This window comes from Pristiophorus japonicus, chromosome 12 (assembly GCF_044704955.1).
Source record: "Pristiophorus japonicus isolate sPriJap1 chromosome 12, sPriJap1.hap1, whole genome shotgun sequence".
Lineage (NCBI taxonomy): Eukaryota > Metazoa > Chordata > Chondrichthyes > Pristiophoridae > Pristiophorus > Pristiophorus japonicus.
In genome coordinates, this window is record NC_091988.1 from 157,956,770 (window position 1) to 157,983,852 (window position 27,083).

Genomic DNA, 27,083 nt, shown 5'->3' on the forward strand with positions numbered 1-27,083 from the left:
TATTCTTCCGAATTGTCAGATACCCTGTATGTTTAATTCCCAGTCTTGGCCACCCTGCAACCACGTTTCTGTAATGGCCACCAAATCATACCCATTTGTGATGATTTGTGCCGTCAACTCATTTACTTTATTTCGAATGCTGCGTGCGTTAAGGTAGAGTGTTTTAATACTAGTTTTTAAACAATGATTTTTAGTTTTGACCCCTCCTGCAGCCCCTTTATATTCATACATATTGTCCCTTCCTATCACCTTGTGGTTTACACTTACCCCAATGCTACTCTGCTCTGTTGCCTCCTGCCTTTTACATTCTTCCTTGGGGTCCTGTTCATCTGTGCTCTCACCCACTCTAAGTAGCTCAGAGCCCTCTCCTGGGTTCCGAATACTCCTCGCATTGAGGCACCGAGCTTTCAGGCTTGCCTTTTTATTACACTTTGACCCTTTAGAATTTTGCTATTCATTGGCCCTTTTTGTTTTTTGCCTTGGGTTTCTCTGCCCTCCACTTTTACTCATCTCCTTTCTGTCTTTTGCTTCTGTCTCCATTTTGTTTCCCTCTGTCTCCCTGCATTGGTTCCCATCCCCCTGCCATATTAGTTTAATTCCTCTCCAACAGCACTAGCAAACACTCCCCCAAGAACATTGGTTCCGGTCCTGTCCAGGTGCAGACCGTCCGGTGTGTACTGTTCCCACCTCCCCTGAACCAGTTCCAATGCACCAGGAATTTGAATCCCTCCCTGCTGCACCACTGCTCAAGCCACGTATTCATCTGAGCTATCCTGCGATTCCTACTCTGACTAGCATGTGGCACTGGTAGCAATCCCGAGATTACTACTTTTGAGGTCCTACTTATTAATTTAGTTCCTAGCTCCTTAAATTCGTCTCGTAGGACCTCATTCCTTTGTTTACCTATGTCGTTGGTACCAATGTGCACCACGACAACTGGCTATTCTCCCTCCCTTTTCAGAATGTCCTGCACCCACTCCGAGACATCCTTGACCCTTGCACCAGAGAGGCAACATACCATCCTGGAGTCTCGGTTGCGGCCGCAGAAATGCCTATCTATTCCCCTTACAATTGAATCCCCTATCACCATCACTCTCCCACTCTTTTTCCTGCCGTCCTGTGCAACAGAGCCAGCCACGGTGCCATGAACTTGGCTGCTGCTGCCCTCCCCTGATGAGTCATCCCCCTCAACAGTACTCAAAGCGGTGTATTTATTTTGCAGGGGAATGACCGCAGGGGACCCCTGCACTTCCTTCCTTGCACTGCTCTTCCTGATGGTCTTCCATTCCCTATCTGGCTGTGGACCCTTCACCTGCGGTAAGACCAACTCACTAAATGTGCTACTCACGTCATTCTCAGCATTGTGGATGCTCCAGAGTGAATCCACCCTCAGCTCCAGGGCCGCAACGCTGTCCGTCAGAAGCTGGAGGCGGATACACTTCCCGTACACGTAGTCATCAGGGACACCGGAAGTGTCCCTGAGTTCCCACATGGTACAGGAGGAGCATATCACATGACCGGCTCTCCTGCCATGACTTAACCCTTAGGTACACTTAATTTGTGACAACACTGTTAACAGGTTACTTACTGATATAAAAAAGAAAAAGAAAAGCTACTCACCAATCACCAGCCAATCACTTACCCCTTTGGCTATGACATCACCTTTTGATTTATTTCTACTTCTTTTTTGCTTTTTCTCCCAGCTGGAGCTGCAGAAGCTGGGCCTTTATCGGCCTCACCAAGCACCTCGAGCTCCCGCCTCCGATCTGCCGTCGCCTCTAGCAGCCGCTGGGCCTTTATAGGCCTCTCCACGCACCTCGAGCTCCCGCCTCCGATGAGCATGACCGAGACAGGGAGCGGGAAGAACAGGATCCGAAACCAGGGCCCCCTGACATACACCAAACTCTCCAAACTGTGATGAGACCTATACGGGTAGTAAAAAACAACGCGGCAGGCATTGACATGGGGTTCTCTAAGACTCCCTGGGTATCCCTGTGTGAAAGTGTGTGTGAATGTGTGGAAATTTGCTGACCTACGAATGTTAGCCATTTAACCCCCTGTAATCTTGTCTTTGATGTTGGAAGTATATTAAGTATTTAATTAATTACTTTTCTATACGCTGTCTGCTATTTTAAGATTTTTTAAATTGTTTTCTCTATGTATGTATACATGTGTATTTTTGAGATACTTCGAGTTATATTTTTGGTTTTGAACTGATTTAAACTGAATATTCCTTGCCTCGCGGCCTGGGAAACTCATGTAAAACTATTTAACTTTCTGAGTTCATAACCCATTACATGGATCAATATTTTTATGGTGCATTAATTGTGAATATGGTTGTCGAATATGTTCATTTCAATGGAACAGTATTGGGGAAATCTTTGTGATGTTACATTTTAAGTTAAAGACACTGGTGTGGATTTATTTTGACGAAAATTTACTTGTGCAACTATGAAAAACAGAAGGAGTTTGATGAGATTTGGATTTGAAGAAATTACAAGTTACAGTTGCTGTGGTGTTTTGCAGTCGATCAATTTGAAATTTTTAGAGGACTTTGTTTTAATTGCATTACAGCTAAAAAAAAATGCTATTGCTTTATGCAGTTTAAATAAAAGACATGTGGTCTTGTTTTAAATCAATTTGAACATTTACAAAGTACTGTTTTCTAAATTTGGTTACTGCATGTGGCTGGATTTTCGCCGACTTTGCGACCGGGTTTTTGCCGCGATTTGACCCTCCGCGGCGAAAACCCGGTCGACGGGATCCTCGGTGGCCTATTTGCGGCCGCGCTTCCACGTATCACTGGGAGAGGTGCGCCAACGTGCAATGGCACAGATTGCATTTGTGTCGCACTTTCAGGACTCTCCCGACCCTTACGCCGTGCCCAGAATAACGACAGGGCCAAACCTGTCGATGCAGCCCTGCCAGCAGCAGTAGGTATGAAGACCTGCATAAATGTACGTTAAAGTTTTTATTTTTAAATTCTTTTGCAGTGATTTAGTAGGTAAGGGTCTTTTGATTGTTTTGTGAATATTTTTTTTTGTTATTTGCAATTTTTAAAATATTTTTCCCCCTCCCAAGGCCTCTCTCGCAGCTCTACCGGCCCCGGACTAAAGTTGCCGAAACGCGCGGTTTGTACCACGAATCCTCGTGCAACGCCGATTTTACTGATGGTACAGAAGTAAAGGCCGAAAGTTAGGCCTAAAAACGGTAGTGCCAAAATGGTAATTTTGGCATTAAACGTTGAAAACCAAAATGTAGCCCTCATAAGACTTGCATTCTAAAATCATACCTGAGCCTGTGAGAATGGCAAGGCAGATCAGCTAGCCAAGAAGTTTGAGATTGCCCTAGAAGTGTGGGAAGCATCCCTGGCATTGCATGGCCAGATAAATAAAGTTCAAAGTGAAGCACCCCCTTTAGATCGTGCAGGAGTGTGGGGTGAGGACCCTTGGATTAAATCAGTCCGGGTGGCCATCAAAGGTGAGGCCCAAAGATGCCATCAACAGAAAAGACAATTTTACAATACAGAATAACTTGTTATTTTATCAGGTTACTTGTTAAATGGGTCCCGGAATCACTTCGTAATGAAGTACTCTGTTGAGCCCACACCTCTAGTGGGCAACAGAAGGGTGACAAACTGGTCCTAAGGCTAGTGCAACAGATGTGCTGGCATTGTATGGATCAGACTGTGAATGCTACTATTAATGACCAGAGTAATTATTTGCACTGCATTTTTGGCTCTCTCTGCGCATGCATGTCTGTTTGGCACTGCACATGCGCACTCGGTCTGGTCGCACATGTGCAATACTCAACGCTGCGGCTGCTATAGCCTGCATTGCCACACTTTCCTGGGCTCCGTGCGGAGAAATACAGGGGATACATTGGTGGTTGGAGGGGGAGGCAGAGCAGATTAAAGGGGAAGGGAAGATCGAAAAGGAGGAATCTAAGGGGAGGTGAAAGGATCGAAAGTGGGTATCAAGGGAGGAGAGAGGATGGAGGGGGTTGGAAGAGAGAGAGGACTGAAGGGGGGAGAGAAGAGAGGACAGAGGAGGGGAGAGTGGTGGTCAGGAGATCAGAGGGGGGTGGGGGGAGAGAAAGTCAGGAACTCTGGGGGGTGCAGGGGGAAGAGCATGGAAAGATCAGTGGGGATGGGAGAAGAATGTGATCCAGATCTAAAGTGGGAGGATGAGAGTGAGACCGTGATCCAGATGGGAAGGTGGATCACGTTCTCCGCCCTCTGTTAGACCTGCATCACGTTCTCCCAAACCCATTCCCATTACACCTGTACCACAGTCTCCGTCTCCTCCTCCAAGACCCCTGATTGATTTCTCAGAAAGCGCGGTGCATGTGCGACAAGTGACATAATTGGACTGGACAAAATCCAGAAGTCATGTCACTGTTACCATTCACTTCATACCCAATAAAACTTTTAACAATCCGTGACCCTCACATAATGCTCCATCTATGGGGGGTATGGAGAAGGTCAGGAACCCAGGCGGGCGGGGGGGGGGGGGGGGCGGGTGGAGGGATGGAAGGTCAGGGTTGAGTTGGGGGTGGGTGGGGCAGAAGGTCAGGAACGTGAGCGATGGGAGGGGGATTGGTCAGGAAAGTTTTGGGGGGCGGTGGGGGGAGGGGGGAACAAGGTCAGGAATGGGTCGGGAGAGGTGGTCAGAAACTCGGGGTGGGGGCAAGAAAGGTCAGGAACTTGGGCAAGGGGAGGTCAGGAACCCAGGGGACAAGGGAGAGAAGGTCAGGAACTTGTTGGGGACGGGAAAGGTTAGGAACTTGTTGCAGGGTGGGGGAGGGGTGGAGAAGGTCAGGAACCCAGCGGGGGAAGGTCAGGAATTTGTGGGGGGACGGGATCAGAAATTAGGGGTGCATGCAATAAAGGTGCAGCAGTTATAATGGGTGACTTTAATATGCACATAGATTGGGCTAGCCAAACTGGAAGCAATACGGTGGAGGAGGATTTCCTGGAGTGCATAAGGGATGGTTTTCTAGACCAATATGTCGAGGAACCAACTAGGGGGGAGGCCATCTTCGACTGGGTGTTGTGTAATGAGAGAGGATTAATTAGCAATCTCATTGTGCGAGGCCCCTTGGGGAAGAGTGACCATAATATGGTGGAATTCTGCATTAGGATGGAGAATGAAACAGTTAATTCAGAGACCATGGTCCAGAACTTAAAGAAGAGTAACTTTGAAGGTATGAGGCGTGAATTGGCTAGGATAGATTGGCGAATGATACTTAAGGGGTTGACTGTGGATGGGCAATGGCAGACATTTAGAGACCGCATGGATGAACTACAACAATTGTACATTCCTGTCTGGCGTAAAAATAAAAAAGGGAAGGTGGCTCAACCGTGGCTATCAAGGGAAATCAGGGATAGTATTAAAGCCAAGGAAGTGGCATACAAATTGGCCAGAAATAGCAGCGAACCCGGGGACTGGGAGAAATTTAGAACTCAGCAGAGGAGGACAAAGGGTTTGATTAGGGCAGGGAAAATGGAGTACGAGAAGAAGCTTGCAGGGAACATTAAGGCGGATTGCAAAAGTTTCTATCGATATGTAAAGAGAAAAAGGTTAGTAAAGACAAACGTAGGTCCCCTGCAGTCAGAATCAGGGGAAGTCATAACGGGGAACAAAGAAATGGCAGACCAATTGAACAAGTACTTTGGTTCGGTATTCACTAAGGAGGACACAAACAACCTCCGGATATAATAGGGGTCAGAGGGTCTAGAAGGAGGAGGAACTGAGGGAAATCTTTATTAGTCGGGAAATTGTGTTGGGGAAATTGATGGGATTGAAGGCCGATAAATCCCCAGGGCCTGATGGACTGCATCCCAGAGTACTTAAGAAGGTGGCCTTGGAAATAGTGGATGCATTGACAGTCATTTTCCAACATTCCATTGACTCTGGATCAGTTCCTATCGAGTGGAGGGTAGCCAATGTAACCCCACTTTTTAAAAAAGGAGGGAGAGAGAAAACAGGGAATTATAGACCGGTCAGCCTGACCTCAGTAGTGGGTAAAATGATGGAATCAATTATTAAGGATGTCATAGCAGTACATTTGGAAAATGGTGACATGATAGGTCCAAGTCAGCATGGATTTGTGAAAGGGAAATCATGCTTGACAAACCTTCTGGAATTTTTTGAGGATGTTTCCAGTAAACTGGACAAGGGAGAACCAGTTGATGTGGTATATTTGGACTTTCAGAAGGCTTTCGACAAGGTCCCACACAAGAGATTAATGTGCAAAGTTAAAGTACATGGGATTGGGGGTAGTGTGTTGACGTGGATTGAGAACTGGTTGTCAGACAGGAAGCAAAGAGTAGGAGTAAATGAGTACTTTTCAGAATGGCAGGCAGTGACTAGTGGGGTACCGCAAGGTTCTGTGCTGGGGCCCCAGCTGTTTACATTGTACATTAATGATTTGGACGAGGGGATTAAATGTAGTATCTCCAAATTTGCGGATGACACTAAGTTGGGTGGCAGTGTGAGCTGCGAGGAGGATGCTATGAGGCTGCAGAGTGACTTGGATAAGTTAGGTGAGTGGGCAAATGCATAGCAGATAAAGTATAATGTGGATAAATGTGAGGTTATCCACTTTGGTGGTAAAAACAGAGAGACAGACTATTATCTGAATGGTGACAGATTAGGAAAAGGGGAGGTGCAATGAGACCTAGGTGTCATGGTACATCAGTCATTGAAGGTTGGCATGCAGCTACAGCAGGCGGTTAAGAAAGCAAATGGCATGTTGGCCTTCATAGCGAGGGGATTTGAGTACAGGGGCAGGGAGGTGTTGCTGCAGTTGTACAGGGCCTAGGTGAGGCCACACCTGGAGTATTGTGTACAGTTTTCGTCTCCTAACTTGAGAAAGGACATTCTTGCTATTGAGGGAGTGCAGCGAAGATTCACCAGACTGATTCCCGGGATGGTGGGACTGACCTATCAAGAAAGAATGGATCAACTGGGCCTGTATTCACTGGAGTTCAGAAGAATGAGCGGGGACCTCATAGAAACGTTTAAAATTCTGACGGGTTTAGACAGGTTAGATGCAGGAAGAATGTTCCCAATTTTGGGGAAGTCCAGAACCAGAGGTCACAGTCTAAGGATAAGGGGTAAGCCATTTAGGACCGAAATGAGGAGAAACTTCTTCACCCAGAGAGTGGTGAACCTGTGGAATTCTCTACCACAGAAAGTAGTTGAGGCCAATTCACTAAATATATTCAAAAGGGAGTTAGATGAAGTCCTTACTACTCGGGGGATCAAGGGGTATGGCGAGAAAGCAGGAATGGGGTACTGAAGTTGCATGTTCAGCCATGAACTCATTGAATGGCGGTGCAGGCTAGAAGGGCTGAATGGCCTACTCCTGCACCTATTTTCTATGTTTCTATGTTTCTATTTGGTTGGGGGAGTAGGTCCTAACCCACGTGGGTGATCCTTGTCTGTTCTGTAAAAGCAGTACTTTAAGCTGTGTCTTGAGCTTAGCAGCCAGAATGATTGGCTCATATTGCAAAGTACTTGATTACTCAGGCAGGATCTATTTACACATTCCAGACAAACTGCTGGGTGTGACGTCCTCCAAGGGGACCAATCAGAACTTTGTTGTTGCAAATACACACAACCATTAGTGACTGCCTAATTGTGCCCAGTATAATTCCAGGCCCAGAGTTAAAATGTTATCTAACAATATCCATGGCCTGTGGAGAAATTTACAGCTCGATTACATTTGCCTATTTCAAAGGACTTCGAAGGATAACTAGGACATCTTGGTCATAATTGACAGTTTTTCCAAATGGGGCTAAGTAGCAATCATCAAAAATTGTAAATTGGTTTGAGAGGAAAGTCATTAAATATGATGGTATAAAGGAGAAGGGAAAGATTTTGTCTCTTTTTACTGTCACAAGCTTCAAGAGTTCTTTTGTTTTTATTTATTTGTTCTTAGGATGTGGGCCTCGCTGGCAAGGTCAGCATTTATTGCCCATCCCTAATTGCCCTTGAGAAGGAGCCGCCTTCTTGAACCGCTGCAGAGCTTGTGGTGAAGGTACTCCCACAGTGCTATTTGGGAGGGAGTTCCAGGATTTTAACCCAGTGACGATGAAGGAACGGCAATATATTTCCAAGTCAGGATGGTGTATAACTTGGAGGGGAACTGAAGGTGATGGTGTTCCCATGCACCTGCTGCCTTTGTCCTTCTAGGTGGTAGAGGTCACAGGTTTGGGAGGTGCTGTGGAAGAAGTCTTGATGAGTTGCATCTTGTAGATGGTACACACTGCAGACACAATGTGCCGATGGTGGAGGGAGTGAATGCTGAAGGTGGTGGATTGGGTGCTAGTCAAGCGGGCTACTTTGTCCTGGATGATGTCAAGCTTCTTGAGTGTTGTTGGAGCTGCATTCATCCAGGCAAGTGTAGAATATTCCATTATACTCCTGACTTGTGCCTTGTAGATGGTGGAAAGGCTTTGGGGAGTCAGGAGGTGAGACATGCACCACAGAATACCCAACCTCTGACCTGCTCTTGTGGACACAGTGTTTATGTGGCTGTCCAGTTAAGTTTCTGGTCAATGGTGATCTCTAGGATGTTGATGGTGGGGATTCGGTGATGGTAATGCCATTGAATGTCAAGGGGCAGAGGTTAAACTCTCCCTTATTGGAGATAGTCATTGCCTGGCACTTGTGTGACGTGAATGTTATTTGCCACTTATCAGCCCAAGCCTGAATGTCATCCAGGTCTTGCTGCATTCAGGCAGGGACTGCTTAATTACCTGAGGTGTTGCGAATGGAACTGAACACTGTACAACCATCAGCGAACATCCCCACTTCTGACCTTACGATGGAGGGAAGGTCATTGAAGAAGCAGCTGAAGATGGTTGGGCCTAGGTTGCTGCCCTGAGGAACTCCTGCAGCAATGTCCAGAGGCTGAGATGATTGAACTCCAACAACCACAACCATCTTCCTTTGTGCAAGATATGACTCAAGCTAATGGAGAGTTTCTCCCCTGATTCCCATTGACGCCAATTTTACTGGGGCTCCTTGATGCCACACTCAGTAAAATGTTTTCCCGATTGCAAGGGCAGTCACTCTCACCTCACCTCTGGAATTCAGCTCTTTTGTCCATGTTTGGACCAAGGTTGTAATAAGGTCTGGAGCCTGAACCCAACTGAGCATTGGTGAGCAGGTTATTGGTGAGTAAGTGCCGCTTGATAGCACTGTCGATGGTACCTTCCATCACTTTGCTGACGATTGTGAGTCGAATGATGGGGCATTAATGGGACGGATTAGATCTGTCCTGCTTTTCGTGGACAGGACATATCTCGGCAGTTTTCCACATTGTTGGGTCTTCCAAGTAGTTTTTTTCCCTCGTATTGGTTCTCTCACCACCTGCTGCAGGCCCAGTCTGGCTGCTATGTACTTCAGGACTCAGTCAGCTCAATCAGTAGTGGTGCTACCGAGCCACTCTTGGTGATGGATATTGAAGTACCCCACCCAGAGTACATTCTGTGCCTTTGCGACCCTCAGTGCTTCTTCCAAGTGGTTTTCAACATGGAGGAGTACTGATTCATCAGGTGAGGGACGGCGGTAGGTGGTAATCAGCAGGAGGTTTTCTTCTCCATGCTTCACCTGAAGCCATGAGACTTCATGGGGTCCAGAGTCAATGTTGCGAACCCCAAGGGCCGTTCCCTCCGACTTTATAACATTGTGCCGCCACCTCTGGTGGATCTGCCCTGCCGATGGGACAGGACATATCCAGGGATGGTGATGGAGGAATCTGGGACATTGGCTGAAAGGTATGATTCTGTGAATATGACTATGTTAGGCTGTTGTTTGACTAGTCTGTGGGACAGCTCTCCCAATTTTGGCACAAGTCCCCAGATGTTAGTGTGGAGGACTTTGCAGGGTCGACTGGTCTAGGTGTGCCGTTGTCGTGTCTGAAGCTGGTGCCAAGGTCGATGCCGGGAGGTCCGTTTGGTTTTATTCTTATTCTTATTTCTCGTTGCGGTTTTGTACAACTGAATGCCTTGCTAGGCTATTTCAGGGGGCAGTTAAGAGTCAACCACATTGCCGTGGGTCTGGACCAGTTAAGGTTGGCAGATTTCCTTCCCTAAATGACATGAGTGGCATTAATTGTCAGTGTACTATAGATACCTGTGTGACTGCTTCTACGCCGCTGCTGTGGCTCCACCCTCTTGTTCAATGTGTAAAAATGTTACAAAGATCTAAGTTTGTTGAGCCTAATTTTTTCTTCAGTTATATTCAGTATTTTTATCATCATTTAGAAAGGCATATTTGAAGAAAGAACACTGGTATAATTTACTGGGTATTTTGTAAGCATGTGCTACTTTGATAATTTTATCTGTTTTGTATTGTGCTTAGGTTAATAAAATATTGGTCTGAATGAAATTGGAATTATTGAGGTTAAGTAACCTATTAAATTATGAAAACCCAATCTTCTGTGAAATTCTGGTTATTGTAAATCATGTAGAGATCTCTAATTCCAGATATGAGACTTCCACATAAAAACTGGCAATTTTGAATTTCTTCAATGTTTAATGATTTGAAGTGAAAATTGCCTTCTCCATGGCAACAATCTAGGGACATCTTATAATTGGACTGTACTAACTAAACAAAGCATTAATTCCTAAGGAAGTTTTTAAGGTACAAAAGGCAGGATTTTCAGCTTTTTGCATTTGCGGCCATTTCCGGGCGCAATTCGTGGTGAAGCGAAAAATATAGCGTCAGGATAACATTAGCGCCAGAGCGAGCAACTTTTGCTGAATGAAAGTTCACGAGGAGTGTTAGCGTTAACTCCAGTGTTACACCACAGTCTCTGTGCGCCAGAGGTGAAAGTTCCGGCGTGGTGCAATCTGCCGTTTTGCGCATGCGCTTTTTTTCCGCACGATTCCACCTTCTGGTTTCCTGTTGCAAACGCTATTGCAGGGCGTGGCCACATCCTGCGCGTGCATGCGCAGTACACCCGGGGCTGAGTCAGCCATTTCACATTTTGAATTTGATGATGGAGAAGGACGATTGCAGACAGCGTGCCAGGCGATTCAGCCACGAGGCTAATGAAGCTTTAGTGGGGGCTGTGGAATGGAGATGGCGGGTGTTTCATCTTCATGGTGATTCTAGGCCACTGCCATCCATATTTAAGAGAATTTGGAGAGACATCACTGAGGAGGTCTCTGCCTCAGACACTGTGGTCAGGACTGACACACAGTGTCGAAAGAAATTTAACAATCTCACCAGAGTCATCAGAGTGGTACCATTTTCATTCATGCACTCCTTCATTACTGCAAGGATAAATCTGACACACTATTTGTTCTCATGCTGTTGGTGCCTCTCAACACTCTGCGGGTTGCCTCCTAAAATGCAATACACATAGGTAGGCTTAATTCGGCACCCTATTTGCCATGCATGATCTTTACACATTATTAAGATTGCTTTCTGAGATCTCATAAGATGGCTCCCCACTTCATTTTCTTCCTGATGAACCACGTGAAACTTCCAAGGCCACTAAACAGAGCACTCTATTAAATTCAGACAGTATGGCATTATTGCTTTGGTGGCTATCTGTGCCACAAGAGCAGATGGACCCTCTTGTAACCATTCCCATTTTGATCTTTGCAGACAAAGAAGTCTCATAATTGCCGCGAGCAGGTGCGAACAGGCGGCGGTCCACCTCAGACCTGCCACTCACCGACATTGAGGACAAAGTGGCAGGCCTCATCAGCGACACAGGTCGGGCAACTGCCACTGGGGGCGCGGACCCCCGCTCGGATACTGAGGGTAAGTCCTGCAGACCCCCTGGCCTGGGTTGGGGCAATGTCCTCCAGTGCCTCTGGACTAGGCTTGGCGCCATATCCTGCGGTGCCTCTGGGCTAAATATAATGGAGTAGCGGCGGTCCTTCAATTGAGCCTGTGCTATGCGACCTTCCTCATGTCACCTTGCTCCCTCCCCTGCTGCTAACCACTCGTCTGTTGCTTTCTACTTCCAGATGACCAGCCACAAGTGTCGCATACCTCAAGAGACCACTCCACATCAGGCCATTGTCTGGAGAAGGAAGAAGAGGAGGATACTGATGAGCCGACCCCTGCTCCACTATTGGCACTCAGCTCCTCTGAGGACAATGTGACTTTCTCAGGGTTTGAGGAATCCAAGGCTCCTGGGACCAGTGGCATGCAGCAATGCAGTGCTGGGGTTGAATCCCGCAGGCCATCTCTCTGGAGGGTGAGTCGGCAAAGTCGGTCTGCTGACAGACAGGCAGACATGGAACTGGACACGGTGGGAATGTCCAGGGAGAGCATCCTAATCAATCATCAGTTCCTTGATGTCTTGGGAAGGATTCCCACAAGCATTGATAGTCTGAAAGCGACGATTACGGAGTATGTCCTGTCCTGTCCCACAGGCAGGTCAGACCCACCTGGGGAGGCAACACAGTGGTGTTCAGTCAGGATGGAGTGGCCCTGGGACTCCAGACCTCATGAAGTCTCATAGCTTCAGGTCCAGCATGGGCAAGGAAACTTCCTGCTGATTACCACCAACCCCCCTCCCTCAGCTGATGAATCAGTACTCACCAATGTTGACCACTACTTGAAAGAAACACTGAGGGTAGCAAGGACACAGAATATACTCTGGATGGGGTACTTCAATGTCCATCACCAAGAGTGGCTTGGTAGCACCACTACTGACCGAGCTGGCCGAGTCCTGAAGGACATAGCTGCCAGACTGGGCCTGCGGCAGGTGGTGAGAGAACCAACACGAGGAAAAATCCTACTTGACCTCGTCCTCACCAATCTACCTGTTGCGGATGTATTTGTTAATGATAGCATCGGTAGCAGTGATCACTGCACAGTCCTTATGCAGACGAAGTCTCATATTCACACTGAGGACGCCAAATATCATGTTTGGCACTACCAGCATGCTAAATGGGGTAGATTCAGAACAGGTCTAGCAGCTCAAAACTGGGCATCCATGCGGCAGCAGCAGCAGAATTGTATTCCACCACAATCTGTAACCTCATGGCCTGACATACTCTACTATTACCATCAAGCCAGGGGACTCGCCCTGATTCAATGAGGAGTGCAGAAGACGATGCCAGGAGCAACACCAGGCATACCTAAAAATGAGGTGCCAACCTGGGGAAACTGCAACACAGCATGCTAAACAGTAGAAGCAGCAAGCTATAGAAAAACCTAAGTGACCCCACAACCAACGGATCAGATCAAAGCTTTGCAATCCTGCCACATACAGTTATGAATGGTGGTGGACAATTAAACAACTAACAGGAGATGGAGGCTCCATGAATCTCCCCATCTGATGCATTTGCAACTATCTTCAGTCAGATATGCTGAGTGGATGATCCATATCGGCCTCCTCCTGAGGTCCCCACCATCACAGAAGCCAGTCTTCAGCCAATTTGATTCACTCCACATGATAAGAAATAGCAGAGCACATTGGATACTGCAAAGGCTATGGGCCCTGACAACATCCCGGCTGACGTGCTGAAGACTTATGCTTTCGAACAGCCATGCTACTAGTCAAGCTGCTCCAGTACAGCTACAACACTGGCATCTACCCAATATTGTGCAAAACTGCCCAGGTATGTTCTGTCCACAAAAAGCAGGACAAATCCAATCCATCCCATGACTGCCCATCAGTCTACTCTCAAAAATCAGTAAGGTGATGGAAGGTGTCACCGACAAGTGGCAGTTATTCACCAATAGCCTGCTCATCGATGCTCAGTTTGAGTTCCGCCAAGACCACTCGGCTCCAGATCTCATTACAGCCTCGGTCCAAAGATGGACAAAAGAGCTGAAATCCTGAGGTGAGCTGAGAGTGTCTGCTCTTGATATCAAGGCAACATTTGACCGAGTGTAACATCAAGGAGCCCTAGTAAAATTGAAGTCAGGAATATATCGCCATTCATTCATCGTCGCTGGCTCAAAATCCTGGAACTCTCTCCCTAACAGCAGTGTTGGAGTACTTCACCACACAGACTGCAGAGGTTCAAGAAAGTGGCTCACCGCCACCTTCTCAAGGGAAATTAGGGATGGGCAATAAATGCTGGCCAGCAATAATCACATCCCAGGAATGAATTTTTAAAAACCTTACCGCCCATTCCCACACTTTCTTAGCACCATTTGCTGCTCCAGCCATGAGTGTCCATCACTCCCCAGTACTGCTGGGCACCAGCTAGTGTTCATCCCTCCCCAGTACTGCTGGGCACCAGCACCATCTCGACTACTGCCAACCTGGGTTTATCCTTACACCATTTTTGAACAAGGGTGTAACATTTGCAATTCTCCAGTCCTCTGGCACCACCCCTGTATCCAAGGAGGATTGGAAGATTATGGCTGGTACCTCTGCGATTTCTTCCTTCACTTCCCTCAGCGTCCTCGGATGCATCCCATCCGGTCCTGGTGACTTATCTACTTTAAGTACAGCCAGCCTTTCTAGTACCACCTCCTTATCAATTTTTAGCCCATCCAGTATCTCAACTACTTCCTCTTTCACTATGACTTTGGCCTCATCTTCTTCCTTGCTAAAGACAGATGCAAAGTACTCATTTAGTACCTCCAACATTGTGTGAGAAATACCTTGAGATCAAATCGTGTATATAAATGGATCTGTCAACTCTCTCATCCTTACTGATCATAAATATCACTCCTAACATAATAATTGCATTGCTTCTTCAACACACTGCACCACAGAATAGTAAGGTTCCTGATCTGGGCTGTGCGAACAGGTGAGGCTCCTATCAGAAACCAGGTGTTTCCCCCACCAACTATTACATTCACTGTTCTTTTTAGATCGCCAAAGAGAAGAATTACCTCAAAAATGGCTTCTAACTGAGTTTCCTATCTCCTTCACCAGAGAATGGCAATTATGTGTGGCCAAGGAGATCTAAAAAGAACAGTACACCATTAGTGAATGCAATAGCTTGTTTGATGTGTTGGCTGACCTGAATTCCAGAAAATGTGGTTCATTTATTTCTGTTTGATGATGTCTACTTCACTGCTCATGCCTGCTGTATATAAAATCAAGTTACCCACTGAATTGTAAAGAGGGGTTCACTCAGGATGGCATGTTTTGCCAAGTGTTTTGTGTTTTAATGGATACATGAATGAACAGAATAGCATTTTCTAATGAGATGCATCTATTTCCAACTGCTCTTTATAATATCGAAAACAACAAAATACACAACATTCCTACTATTCCATGCAAAATGCACTTTCAAACTAGCGTTCCCTAAGCGAACTGGTCATGACTTCATCTGTTTCAAGGTTACACATGTTCATACCTCACTCTGGAATCCCTTTCTCTGACTCACACTGACACTCCAGAGAGAGAGAAAGAGAAAATAAAGACAGTCCTTTAGCCTCTTCCTCAACTTTGTTAAAGACTGGTCTACTGAGCAGCAAGTCAAAGTTAACACTTAAATAAAATGCTGCCCACCCACCCTTCCTCCTTCCTCCCCGATGTAGGGGTTTGCTCCACTATACCTTACTCACTCAAGTCCCCCGCCACGCACAATGAATAAAGCTCAGATAGCAAGAAATACCTAAAAGCAGACGTTAATGAACCTCATTATCTCAAAGCAAATGTAATATGCAAAAGTAAACAGTCTATGATGCCTGGGCAATCTGGTAACGCAACACGGAACCATCCCAATCAACATTCTAAATTGTTTGCATATCTCTGGAGGTTAACTCATGAAAAACTGAATCTAACTTTTATAGTAATATCATAACATGAATTAAATTAAAAATCTGTTTCCAGGCAACATAGGCAAACTGATACAGAAGTCTCACAGCATGCTATCCCACTGAGGCACATATAAGGATGTAGGTACTAATTCATAGGACTCTTGGGTCCTGAAATCCATGGTCAGTCTGGCAGAAAATAAAGACAAAGATCCCACCATAAGTCTACCAGAATTGTCTCAATAGCCCAGAATTTGCGGTGGATAATAATAGTGATCTAACAGCGTTCGGGGGTGGGGGGGAAGAGGGGTGGGGCCACAGCACAGCCAGTGCCGGAGCAATGAATGACTGACCACAACTTCAGGATTTAGCGCATGCACATCTAAATATGGAAATCCTGAAGTTCCGGTCAGTCATTCCCTGCTCCGGCACTGCTTGTGCTGTGGACCACCCCCCACCATAGTCGGCAATCAGTGTCATCAGTGAAATCTAAAAACTGATAAAAACTTTCTGTGGTAATATCGCTGTTAAATACTCAATTAATTGTTAAGCCTTGTTGGAATAGGTGTAACTGGGGTTTTAGCAGTGTATCGACTACTAACTAAATGTTATGGCCCTGCAACATTACTTTTTGTATTTATGGAGGGTCAAATTTCTCCATTATAATAAAAATTACAATTTTTTAAAACCTTTTAAAAAAATATATAAGTTTGTTCATGATATTTCAGCTTCTACTTTATCCCTATGTGTGACTCCCAATCTTTGTTTCGCTCTCTGTAACATTATTTAAAACTCCAGATAAAAGTAGCTTCTCGTTTCCTGTCTGTGAGAATTCTGCAATGTGATTGACTTCTTAGACAGCTTGTTGCCGTCACAGCAGCATTGCACGAGGGACTCCCACTACAGAACACTGAAGTCAATTGAATGTCGAGAAAGGCAAACTTCTCGCCACAGAGATCGTGAAATTTTTTTGAGGCCAGCGACAAGCGCCTTTGCTTCACCGCTGACCACAAATTCCGGGCCAATATTTCCGGGATGGCCTTGTAGGGGCAGAGGCCTTCCGGCTGCGCCGACAAGGATTTTGATGTAAAGGAGCAGGGCCAGGGATTGGGATTTCCTCAGCCAGGAGGCCCCCATCTAGGTTCTCAGTTGGGCCTGGCATCTGATCGGGGCATGTATGCCTGGTCTCAGTAGGCCTATCTAACTGGAAGGAGCGGAAGTATGCATACTGTATTTTTGAGAATGGATCCAATGTAAAGTATGGAATTGTTCTGGACAATGTAATGGACCCTGAGTCAGATTTCTGAACAAGTGGATCATTTTGCAGCCTCATAAATGGTGGGGGCCAGAAGAGCAGGTGGGAAAACAGTGGTCTCATATTGCAATTTGTTAAACTGGGTAATCAATTGACACCCCAGAGACTGTACAACCCATAGAGGGATGATTATAAGAATATTAAAGGCTATATAGGTGCAATAAGGTGGGATACAATGTAAATGATTGATTGTCTAAGGTGGAATCCAAGGAGCAGTCAGTAAGACCAAATGCTCTTAAAAAAAAAACACATGTGGTTGCCAGACTCTGAATTCACTGAATTTGGTACAGTATATATAAAAATAAAAAAAGACTTGCATTTATATAGTGCCTTTCCTTCATTCTATATTTCTGTCATGTATCTCACAGTACTGTATATAACTCTCTTACCATGCTATACATGACTGTAACTGGATATGACCTGTAACAATATGCATACCTTACCACCAGGGGTGCACTTGCAGGAGACACTCCATACCTGTCCCACTAAGGTATATAAAGGGAGGTCTCAGGCAAGTGCAGCACTGGAGAGCTGGAATTAAAGGTGCAGGTCCTGAGTGACCTTGACTTCAGCATGTGTCTCATATAAGTCAGTGCATTGGAGTCAGGACTTAACAGTGATGACGAGTTACGGGATCACAGAATGGCTACCAACAGCTCAGATGAGAAATACAATGCTGGAGACAATTGGGATGACTTAATAGAAAGGCTCCAGCAAAGCTTTGTGACCAAAGACTGACTGGGCGACGATAAGGCAGACAAGAGAAGAGCCCATCTCTTGACCAGCTGTGGCACGAAAGCATACGCTTTAATGAAAGACCTGCTGGCACCCGAGAAACCAGCAAGCAAGTCGTTTGAGGAGTTGAGCACACTGGTGAGAGACCACCTAAAGCCAGCGAGCAGCCTACACATGGCCAGACACAGGTTCTACAACTACAGACGCTGTGTGCGCCAAAGCATACCCGACTTTGTGGCGGAACTTCAGAGGCTGGCTACTTCATGTGAGTTCTCCGATGAACGAAGGAGAGAAGTACTGAGAGATTTTTTTATTGAAGGAATAGGTCACGTAGGCATATTCCGAAAGCTTATAGAGACTGAGAACTTGACTCTAGAGGCAGCAGCACTGGTCACACAGACGTTCTTGGCAGGCGAAGAAGAAACGAGGCTGATCTATACTTCGGGTACGACAACCAACGAGGCATCGGAACAAGGGGTTCACATTGTGAAACAAACCGCTACCCCCACACACAGACTGTCATGTATCTCACACTACTGTATATAACTGTATCTTACCATGCTATACATGACTGTAACTAGATATGACCTGTAGCCACAAGCATACTTTACCACCAGGGGTGCACTTTAAGGAGACACTGCATACCTGTTCCACACAGGTATATAAAGGCAGGTCTCAGGCAAGGGTGGCACTCGAGAGCTGTGAAATAAAGGTGCAGGTCCAGAGTGACCTTGACTTCAGCATGTGCCTCGTGTAAGTCTGTACTGCAGGGTCAGGACTTTACAGTGGCGACAAGGATGGGATCACAGAATCCACAGAATGGCTACCAACGGTTCAGATGAGAAATACAATGCTGGAGACAATTGGGATGACTTTATAGAAAGACTCCAGCAAAGCTTTGTAACCAAAGACTGGTTGGGTGACGATAAGGCAGACAAGAGAAGAGCCCATCTCTTGACCAGCTGTGGCTCGAAAACATACGCTTTAATGAAAGACCTGCTGGCACCCGAGAAACCAGCAAACAAGTCGTTTGAGGAGTTGAGCACACTGGTGAGAGACCACCTGAAACCAGCGAGCAGCCTACACATGGCCAAACACAGGTTCTACAACTACAGACGCTGTGTGCGCCAAAGCATACCCGACTTTGTGGCGGAACTTCGGAGGCTGGCTACTTCATGTGAGTTCTCCGATGAACTAAGGAGAGAAGTACTCTGAGACTTTTTTATTGAAGGAATAGGCCACGCAGGCATATTATGAAAGCTTATAGAGACCAAGAACTTGACCCTAGAGGCAACAGCACTGGTCGCACAGACATTCTTGGCAGGAGAAGAAGAAACGAGGTTGATCTATACTGCGGGTACGACAACTAACGAAACATCGGAACAAGGGGTTCACAGCGTGAAACAAGCCGCTACCCCCACACACAGACAAAGGCAGGAGAGCAGGCCTTCAACAGCAGGCAGTGGCACCGTTCAAACCTCATCAACCCACAATGCGAGCAATCAACTACAGACTGAGAGAAGCTCAAGCGAGATCAGCCAGATGCAGCTCATCCTTCGGAAACAATGGAAGCGGTCTGTGCTGGACATGTGGGGGAAGGCACTCATCAAGGGGGTGTCGATTTCATCATGCTGTTTGCAGAAACTGCAACTATACAGGGCATCTGGCCCGCATGTGCAGAAAAACAGCAGCTCGGCTGGTATACGAATCAGAAGGGTCGGAAAGCGGACCAGAAGACGGTGGGGACAGTGCCTGGGACGCCGGGGTACAGCGGGTCAACACGATCAATGTCCACTGTTCTTACAACAAGACGCCTCCAATAATGATGAGGTTCCTACTCAACGGGATACCCATCAACATGGAACTGGACACGGGAGCTAGTCAATCTCTCATGAGCGTCCAACAATTTGAACAGCTGTGGCCGCAAAAAAGCAACAGACCAAAACTCACAAGGATCGACACCAAACTAAGGACCTATACCAAAGAAATCGTCCCAGTCCTTGGTAGCGCCATGCTCTCAGTCACACACAAAGGGACGGTGAACCGACTTCCCCTGTGGATTGTCCCCAGAGATCTCCCAGCACTGTTGGGGAGAAGCTGGCTGGAAAAACTAAATTGGAAATGGGATGATGTTCACGCCATGTCGTCAGAAAACGGACCTCCTGCTCAACGGTTCTAAGTCGTTTTGAACATCTCTTTTAGCCAGGTGTGGGCACCTTCAAAGAGGCTAAAGTTAAAATCTACATCACACAGAATGTCAGACTGGTCCATCACAAGACTAGAGCTGTGCCTTATGTGATGAGGGAAAAGATTGAACACGAACTGGACTGGCTTCTGCGGGAAGGCATTATCTTACCCGTGGAAGTCAGCGACTGGGCAAGTCCCATCGTCCCCATCATGAAGCCTGATGGAGCCGTGCGAATCTGTGGGGATTGCAAATCTACCATAAACAGAGTCTCCATACAGGACCAATATCCGCTTCCCAGAGCAGAGGACCTATTTGCCACATTGGCTGGAGGAAAACTTTTCTCGAAACTTGACCTCACATCTGCGTATATGACGCAAGAACTGACCGAAGAGTCTAAGCTACTCACCACCATCAACACACATCGAGGCCTTTTTGTGTACAATCGATGCCCATTCGGCATCAGGTCGGCAGCTGCTATATTCCAGCACAACATGGAGAGTCTGCTCAAGTCCATCCCGGGGACGGTTGTGTTTCAAGATGACATACTCATCACGGGCAGGGACACCGACTCTCATCTCCACAATCTTGAGGAAGTACTAAGTCGATTGGATCTAAGTCGTCTAAGAGTTAAGAAATCCAAGTGTCTGTTTCTCGCGCCTGAGGTTGAATTTTTGGCCAGAAGGATAGCCGCTGATGGAATGCGCCCAACCGAATCCAAAACCGAAGCGATTCGCTTGGCACCCAGGCCCCGGAATGTCTCGGAACAGCGCGCCTTTCTCGGGCTACTCAATTACTTTGGAAACTTTATGCAGAACTTAAGCACGCTGCAGGAGCCTCTCCATGTGCTACTCAGAAAGGGGTGCGATTGGTTTTGGGGGACGCCCAAGAACGTGCCTTCAATAAGGCACGCAACCTTCTATGTTCCAACAGTGTTTTAGCCTTTTTTGATCCAGGTAAAAAGCTAGTTCTTACATGTGATGCGTCAGCGTACGGGATCAGGTGCGTTTTACAGCACGTCAATGATGCGGGTAAATTGCAGCCCGTTGCTTATGCCTCCAGGCAGACTGCCTGATGTGGGGCAGCCGCGTAGTTATGCCCTTACGAGGCAGGGAGGCGTTTGTCCGGGAGCTCCATCGCGAGCACCCGGGGATCGTCCTTATAAAGGCCATAGCCAGATCTCATGTCTGGTGGCCTGGCATTGACGCGGACTTGGAGCTCTGCGTCCGTCGATGCACCATTTGTGCCCAACTCAGTAATGCCCCCAGGGAGGCCCCCCTAAGCCCCTGGCCCTGGTCCACCAAACCGTGGTCGCGGATGCATGTAGACTATGCAGACCCATTCATGGGCAAAATGTTCCTCGTAGTCGTTGATGCATTTTCAAAATGGATCGAGTGCACCATTTTAAACTTGAGCACCACCTCCACCACTGTGGAGAGCTTTGGAACCATGTTTGCAATGCATGGAATTTCTGACATATTGGTCAGTGATAATGGTCCGTGCTTCACCAGCACAGAATTTCAAGATTTTATAGTTGACGACGGTATAAATCACGTTGAGACGGCACCTTTCAAGCCGGCCTCCAATGGCCAGGTGGAGCGAGCAGTGCAGATCATTAAACAAGGCATGCTCAGAATCCGAGGTCCCACGCTGCAGAGCCACCTGTCGCGACTGCTGCTGGCATACAGACCTCATCCGCATTCGTTGACTGGGGATCCCCCCTTCGCAACTATTGATGAAACGAACCTTAAAGACCAGGCTCTCGTTAATCCTCCCAGACATGCATGAAATTGTTGAGGCTAAGCATTAAAAGCTAACTGAGTATCATGACCGAAATTCCAGGGGGAGGTGGAATGAGATAGGGGACAAAGTGTTTGTGCTAACCTATGGCCGGGGTCCCAAATGGCTTGCAGGGACAGTAATAGACAAAGAGGGAAACAGGCTACTAGTTGTACAAATGGACAGTGGCCAAACCTGCCGGAGGCATGTAGACCCAAGTAAAAAGTAGATTCACTGATAACACTGAAGAACCAGAGGCAGACTACAATGTGGAACTCACACCACACCTGGTGGACAGACAGGTGGAACAACCTGAGGAAAGGGCAGTCTCAACAGACAGCCCAGGCGAGATACCAGCAATCACACCGAACGAAACACAGGTACCAAGGCAAACAACTGAACCACAACTAAGACGCTCCACGCGAGAGCGCAGACCACCTGAGAGACTCAATCTATAAAGGCAATAAGACCTTGGGGGAGGGTGATGTCATGTATCTCACATTACTGTATATAACTGTATCTTACCATGCTACATATGACTGTAACGGGATATGATCTGTAACAATATGAATACCTTACCACCAGGGGTGCACTTGCAGGAGACACTCCATACCTGTCCCACTGAGGTATATAAAGGGAGGTCTCAGGCAAGTGCAGCACTGGAGAGCTGGAATTAAAGGTACAGGTCCTGAGTGACCTTGACTTCAGCATGTGTCTCGTATAAGTCAGTGCATTAGAGTCAGGACTTAACAATTTCCTTCTCAGGAAATCGTGATTGACTAACTTGATTGAATTCTTTGATGAAATAACAGAGAGGGTTGATGGCGATTGATTTTATGTATATGGACTTTCAGTGCTGGGATCCCAACTATTTATAATCTATATTAACGATTTGGAAGAAGGGACTGAGTGTAACGTAGCCAAGTTTGCTGACGATACAAAGATGGGAGGAAATGTGTGAGGAGGACACAAAAAATCTGCAAAAGGACATAGACAGGCTAAGTGAGTGGGCAAAAATTTGGCAGATGGAGTATAATGTTGGAAAGTGTGAGGTCATGCGCTTTGACAGAAAAAATCAAAGAGCAAGTTATTATTTAAGTGGAGAAAGATTGCAAAGTACCGAAGGTACAGTAAGTGATCAGGAAGGCCAATTGTATCTTGGCCTTTATTGCAAAGGGAATGGAGTATAAAAGCAGGGAAGTCTTGCTACAGCTATAGAAGGTATTGGTGAGGCTACACCTGGAACACTGCATGCAGTTTTGGTTTCCATATGTAAAAAAGGATATACTTGCTTTGGAGGCAGTTCAGAGAAGGCTCACTAGGTTGATTCCGGGGATGAGGGGGTTAACATGAGGAAAGGTTGAGGTTGGGCCTCTACTCATTGGAATTCAGAAGAACGAGAGGTGATCTTATCGAAACATATACGATTCTGAGGAGGCTTGACAAGGTGGATGTAGAGAGGCTGTTTCCACTGATGGGGGAGACTAGAACTAGAGGGCATGATCTTAGAATAAGAGGCCGCCCATTTAAAGTAGAGATGAGGAGAAATGTCTTCTCTGAGGGTTGTAAATCTGTGGAATTCGCTGCCTCAGAGAGCTGTGGAAGCTGGGACATTGAATAAATTTAAGACTGAAATAGACAGTTTCTTAAACGATAAGGGGATAAGGGGTTATGGGGAGCAGGCGGGGAAGTGGAGCTGAGTCCATGATCAGATCAGTCATGATCTTATTGAATGGCGGAGCAAGCTCGAGGGGCCGTATAGCTGACTCCTGTTCCTATTTCTTATGTTATGTTCTTAAAAGCTGTTTGATAAAGTACCACGTAATAGACTTGTTAGTAAAAAGCTCATGAGGTTAAAGGAGCAATGGCAGCCTGAATACAAAATTATCTAAAAGACAGAAAGCAGAGGATAACGGTGAACTGTTGTTTTTCAGACTGGAGTGAAGTATAAAGTGGTGTCCCCCAGGGGTGGGTATTGGGTCCACTGATCTTTTTGATAACATAAGAACATAAGAAATTGGAGCAGGAGTAGGCCATATGGCTCTTTGAGCCTGCTCCGCCATTCAATAAGATAATAAGAACATAAGAAATAGGAGCAGGAGTAGGCCATTTGGCCCCTTGAGCCTGCTCTGCCATTCAATAAGCCACTCCTCTTATTCTTATCCCTTGATTCCCTTAGAATTCAAAAATCTATCAATCTTATCCTTGAATATACTTAATGACTGAGCATCCACAGCCCTATGGGATAGAGAATTTCAAAGATTCACAAACTTATGAGTGAAGAAGTTTCTCCTCATCTCAGTCCTGAATGGCCGACCCTGTATCCTGAGACTATGCCCCCTAGATTTAAGCTCTCCAGCCAAGGCAAACAGCTTTCAGCTCTCTCAGATTTGTATATGTTTCAATGAGATCACCTCTCATTCTTCTAAACTGCAGAGAGTATAGGCCGTTTCTACTCAAACTCTCCTCAGGACAATGTACAAAATCATGAAGGGTTTTGATTGGGTAAATAAGGAGAAACTGTTTTCATTGGCAGAAGGGTTGGTAACCAGAGGACACAGATTTAAGATGATTGGCAAAAGTGCGAGAAGTGAGATGAGGGGAAATTATTTTATGCAGTGAGTTATTATGATCTGGAACGCATTGCCTGAAAGGGTGATGGAAGCATATTCAATAGTACCTTTGAAAAGGGAATTGGATAAATACTTGAACAGCAGAAAATTGCAGGGGAGTGGGATTAATTGGATAACTCTTTCAAAGAACCAGCACAGGCACGGTGAATGGCCGCCTTCTGCGCTATAAGATTGTATGGGGGAGAAATTGGACTTCTTTGTGCCTCCTTTTAGTTCCCCCAGGGCGCGCTAATGGGACGCAAATGAGTTAACGACCAGGCGCAGCACTATTAACGACTCCCGCCATATTGGGCGGGAGTTTAGCAGCAGGGCTACGGTGTTGCGCCCTGATTTCCTGAGCCCGGAGATCGTGATGTCATTGCCATACACATCGCCCCATTAGCGCCCGGCCTCGAAATTTACTTTCGTCACCTGCAGCAGCGCCAGGCGATAACGCCGGCAGCTGCAGGGGACTCATGTCAAGTGGCTGGCCGCTACCAGGGCGAAAATTAAAGCCGAGGTGACCAATGGAAAATAAAAAAAACTTACCTTGTGGGTGCCGCTCCTGATACGGTTTCTTCGCAGGGTCATGTCGACAATCGCTCAGCCCGGCACTCTACTTGAGTGCTGTGCTGTTCACATGGCACCCACGCTCCATGCTGGTCCAGGTAGGTCCCTTTAATTGAGGGAAGGGCCCCTCGGATAAGGCAGTGCTGTACAGCCAAGTGCCAACGCCCCAGGAAGGAAGTGGAGCGCTCGAGCACTCCACTTCCTTCCGGGGGCGGTAACACAAATTTCTCAACAGGGGCGAGACGTCAACGTCTGGCGCGAAGTCTCGCGCCTCCCGACTGTTACCGCCCCCAAGTGGGGTGATACCGAATTTCTCCTCCTATGGTTCTATGATGCTATGAAGTGCAGGGGAGCTCTCCCGGTGACCTGACCAATATTTATCCCTCAGCTAATATCACTGGAACATATGATCTGGTCATTTATCTCATTGCTGTTTGTGGGATCTTACTGTTCACAAATTGACTGACGCATTTCCCTACATTACAAAAGTGATTATACTTGAAAAATCCTTTGAAATGTCCTGAGGTCATGAAAGAAACAGGCCCTCTTCATTACAGGAGAACACATAAGAACATAAGAAAGAGGAACAAGAGTAGGCCATACGGCCCCTCGAACCTGCTCCGCCATTCAATAAGATCATGGCTGATCTGATCATGGACTCAGGTCCACTTCCCTGCCCACACCCCATAACCCCTTATCCCCTTATCGTTTAAGGAACTGTCTATTTCAGTTCTTAAATTTATTCAATGTCCCAGCTATTAACTGTCCCAGAAATTTCTCCTCATCTCTGTTTTAAATGGGCAGCCCTTTATTCTAAGATCATGGCCTCTAGTTCTAGCCTGGACATGTGGGGGACGATGGGACTTGTCAAGCCCCCTCATAATCTTATATGTTTCGATAAGATCACCTCTCATTCTTCTGAATTCCAATGAGTACAGGCCCAACCTACTCAACCTTTCTTCATATGTCAACCCCCTCATCCCCAGAATCAACCTAGTGAACCTTCTCTGAACTGCCTCCAAAGCAAGTATATCCTTTCGTAAATATGGAAACCAAAACTGCACGCAGTATTCCAGGTGTGGCTTCACCAATACCTTATATAGCTGTGGCAAGACTTCCCTGCGTTTAAACTCCATCCCCTTTGCAATAAAGGCCAAGATACCATCGGCCTTCCTGATCACTTGCTGTACCTGCATACTCTGTTATATATGTAAACTTGTATTTACTCTGTACAGCCACCAGTGGGCTCATCCCCTGGAGTCCCAAGGGATCCCATAATCCTTGGGAGCACAGGTATTTAAGGAGGCTTCACAGGTTGGAGAGGGACTCTGGAGACCTGCAATAAAAGAATAAGGTCACACTTTACTTTGAGCTCACAGTGTTCAGTCTGACTTTTTCTCCATACACAACATTATCCTTCTGCATTTCATGCACAAGAACCCCCAGGTCCCGCTGTACAGCAGTACTTTGCAATCTTTCTCTATTTAATCTTTTTTCATTTGAATAATAACTTGCTCTTTGATTTTTTTCTGCCAAAATGCATGACCTCACATTTTCCAACATTGTCACGGTAGTCTCTCCATCTGTCAGGGTAGTCTCAATAAAGGTCACAACAGCATAAAAATGTACCATTCTCTAGTACTGACATCAGGATAGGAATATTTCTATTGTGTGATATATATGTAACAACATCTCATACAAGAAATAAATAGGGAAGGAAGGGAAATTAAGGAAACCAAAGAGCAATAGGGAAGTAAAAGAGAAAGAGGGTGGAAGGAAAAGAGGCAAGGAAAGAGGAATTGATTGCAGCAGGAATTTATTTAATCATCAAAGTGATTGTTATTCCCATGACAACACAATTCTATCACAGTAGAAACTGGAGTGTTGTTTGGCCATGATTCAGTTTTAATGGCAAGCATGCAGCTCTGATCCTTGATATGTAATTCAGTGATGTGATATTTGGCATGTCAGATTGCAAGTCAGACTGCAAATAAGGGAATATGTTAAAGAGACATTTCAAGCACTGCACAATATTTATTTAAACTATAAAACACCCTTCCAGTATCTAATAGCATCACTGATTAATTTTTATCGTTCCATCTACACAGTAAAACAAGTTTCAAATTGGTTGCTGAGAGCAGCCATTGATTGCTGTGGAAAGAGGTCGTTAGGAGCTTTTG